The sequence below is a fragment of the Adiantum capillus-veneris genome, chromosome 3 (assembly GCF_014529385.1).
Source record: "Adiantum capillus-veneris isolate H3 chromosome 3, ASM1452938v2, whole genome shotgun sequence".
In the NCBI taxonomy this organism is placed as follows: domain Eukaryota; kingdom Viridiplantae; phylum Streptophyta; class Polypodiopsida; order Polypodiales; family Pteridaceae; genus Adiantum; species Adiantum capillus-veneris.
The window spans coordinates 109,610,984-109,614,862 of record NC_140933.1 but is presented as its reverse complement, the minus strand read 5'-3'; positions in this window follow the sequence as shown (position 1 = coordinate 109,614,862).

Sequence of the window (3,879 nt, the reverse complement as noted above, 5' to 3'; positions counted from 1 at the left end):
TGATACCAGTTTTGGGTTTGTGGTCAAAATTAGGGAAAATTTGGACTCTAAAAGGGCCCCTATAGGCACGTTGACTTTCTCTCTGTTCTCCAAAACGGGCACACAATAAATTTTTTACAAATGAAATCAAAACTTGTTGGAACTTTTGGAATTAGAATGTACATGTTGAGATATATCAATTGATATATAGCATGCCATCAGATTCCTCATATTCTAGACGATTCCATTTTTTGATGTGACAACTTTGTTTTATAAATAGAATCTCTCCCACATTTCAACCTCAATAAGGAGGCCATAACTTCTACAAATGAACTTCAAATTTGTTGGAGTTTATGGATTTAGAATTTACTTACTAAAATCTTTACAATGATATGTTGGTTGATGGGGTTTTGATGAAGCATTTTTGGAATTCACCTGGGTGCCCACTTTGGACAAGAGAGATAAATTTAAACATCTTTATAGGGCCCCTTTAAGAGTCCAAATTTTTCCTAATTGGCACGATAGTTGTTAGGCCGGAGTAGCCTTAGTCCGGATATTAATGGGGTATATTTTGATTTGTAAAGGTGCAACTATTCGTACTGATGTGCAGCCCGGGATTCTATTAAGATAGATGATGCGTGAACATGATATATGAGTGTTTCAATGTATGAAACTATATACCATTAATTATCCTATCATTCTCATGTATCTATGTAATGTATTTTTGGTCTTCTATACCCTACTCTATCTGTGATGCTATCAAGTTCTATCTTTGATGTCTTGACATTGCACCTTGAGTAACTTTGGCAACCATGATCAACCATGAATTTGCAAAACCTATAGAATCGAGGCTCATGGCATTGATGATTGTGGAGCAGCAGCCATCACGTTGAAGCAGTCAAGATTTCATGGTCCGCCATCGCCACATCTCTATGCCGTCACACCAGAGAGAAAGTTCGTGGTAGTCTCGTATAAACCAAAATGCCACTCTATCGGAACCAAAAGACCCGTGGGGGAATGAGCATTTGAAGAGGAAATGGTGAAAGTTACAAATACATCGGCACTCCATCCGCACAAGTGGACCCAATAGCACTCATTTACATTGTGAACACTTGGCAAGGGTCAAAATCCATATTGAAATTTGTGTAAATAGTCCCTCCTTCCCGATACCGCACTTATGTTCCAAAGGGTGCAGGAAATTCCAAACCTCTACTCCTTGCCTTGGTTTGGATTGAGTCTCGGTGGGAGTGCTACCAAAACTACGAGAACTATGCCAAGTTTAATTGCAAGTCTCAGTCCTACATCTATCGGACCTTTGATTCTTGGTTTGGATTGAGTCTTGGTGGGAGTGCTACCAAAACTACGAGAACTATGCCAAGTTTAATTGCAAGTCTCAGTCCTACATCTATCGGACCTTTGATTCTAAATCCACTTTGAGACAACAAGGGGGATTGATGGGCCTTCAAAACTCCCATCCAAAGCCCCTATTGTCCCGAATGTACCAAAAATTTTGGGAGCTTTTGGCATGGCAGGATTGGGCAACAAGCACAATGAGCTCAAGTACATCAAATTTGTGGGAAAATTGGATGAAGATCTTCTACAATCATTTGAGAAGCAGTATGCGCTACTAGATGACAATGGTGATTCACTACATAAGGAAGCTATTTATGAAACCACCTTAAGCGGTAAAGCTTCAAAGCGGCTGGCAAAATACTTCATCAACTATTTCAAACCATTTTTAAAAATTGTGGTGGATTTCTTAACACTAGTTCTGTGATTGGACACTTAAGTGTCCTGTTTTTCTACCAAGTTTTGGCAATTTATTTGTCAAGCTAGAAATAAGTGTTTTACACCTTGCTTCTACCATAGATTGGTTATGAGGGAAAGAAAACACTAGATTTCTCTCCATATAAAAATACAACCTGTATGGAGAGAATTTTGGTAAGTTCTAAGACATAAATTTTAGTAAAATTTCAAGTTGTTTTGCCAAAAATATCATAAAATTATTATATCTTTTTGTAGAGATGGCCTTTTTTATGTTTATAAAAGCCAAGTGTTAGCACTTAGTGTTACAAAACAATGGAATGCACTTCAAAGATAAGTTTTCAAGTCACATGCAAGCTATAGACATAATTTCATACTTGAGCACGTGCTGAATAAGAGCATAATTTTGGTCTTCCAAAGGTCCCCTCATAAAACTGGTACTATTCTAGTGCAATTTGACAACTACAAATGATTTTATATGTTTAAACCAAGAAACTATGTAGAACTATGTATTTTTTGGGCTCCCTAACTCAATTAAATCTGGTTGCTTGAACTTTTTGTCATGCAAAAACTCTTGAAAATATTGAGTTCTCCATAATAACATTGAAACCAAGGTTTTAAGCACCCCAATTGTGTATGTACCATGTAATTTGATACATTTAGTTGATCTACATAGAAAGTTTGATATTATTTGAGATTTTTAATGCTTATGTCTCAAGAATGAAATTATGAAAGTTTTCTCTTATGCAGTTTTGAATATTTAAAATGATCCAATAATTGTTGCATACCACTTCTACTTGCCACCTTGAGTTCTCAATGGAAAGGGCAAGCAATGTATCACTTTTTAAAACTCACAAATACATCAAAAACATATTTTTCTTTGTATATAACGATATGCTTGAAATGACCATATCAAACACATGGAACTTTCCATAATTTTATATACTCCAAAGTCAATTTTTTTGCACATGAAACTTTTAATTATCTATAGCAAAATTGTGGAAGAGTCACCTAAAATTTTCTACAGGGTCACTTTATTTTTTCTTGAGCTTATAAAGGTGATTTCTTCAAAGCGTCAATCGCAATCTTACGAGGATCAACTTGATGAGTATAGTTCTTGATCATGATAGATTCTAAAATTCAAAGCTATATTTTTAAAAGATCCTCTAGCTAACATATTTAAGCGTATCAAGAGGGTTTTCTTAAATAAAATTGGCAACTTTGGATGTGAAGGAGAATATAAATGGAAACATAGTTTTTATCATACGCGTTGTCACGAGTTTTTTGGAGCAAGGGATTGCGCATATGAACATACCCATGCATGGTGAATCGAATAAAGGATTGCCCACTTTCCAGAGCCAGGTGGTATGTGGGGCCCACATGTGTACAGGTAGGACAACATGTACATAGTGCATCGATTTTCATCGTTACCAGTACCAGTGTGTTTTTTCTACAATAAGGAGGAGTTGGTAGCGCGTAAAACTTCTCGAGGAAGCTATCCGCGGGACGATGACATGAGGTAAGCACGTGCGTCAGATGGCATCTAGTGGCGTCAGGCGCTCGAATGGGGTCAATACTTGCACGTGGAGAAGTATGGACACAACGTGGATGTTTTCTTGTGATAATTATGCAGAAAGGTCATCATGAGGACCATCTTCTGGGGCCACTTCACGTGTTTGCGAGATGCATTATTGGAAAAAGCTGAGTGCCAGGTGTGCGGATGATGCAAAAAGGTGACAACTATGCACTGCGAGGTCATTTTTTGGCCTGTTCGGGGTCCGTTTGAGGTCATCTAAAAGGCCAAGGGTGGGAAAGTAATAAAGCTAAGTGTGGGAACTGAAAAAATAGAGAGAAGACCAGAAAAAACGTGGAGAGAAGAGGAGGAACAGCCGCAGGCGTGTTTTTGGGGTTTTTGGAGCCTGTTTTGGTCGGATTTGAGCACTTTGACATTGCAGACTGGGGTTTTGGGCCGTTCCGGATGCGATGGCGCTGTCCATTTTGCCAAATTACTCTGTTTTGGCTGTGTAAGTTTCTCCTATAAGCGAAGCTTCTCCTCCAGTTTGTGATTGTATCTAGCTTGTTTTACCCATATTGTGTGAGCTATTTGCCCCATTGGTGTTGGCCCAAGATCAATTG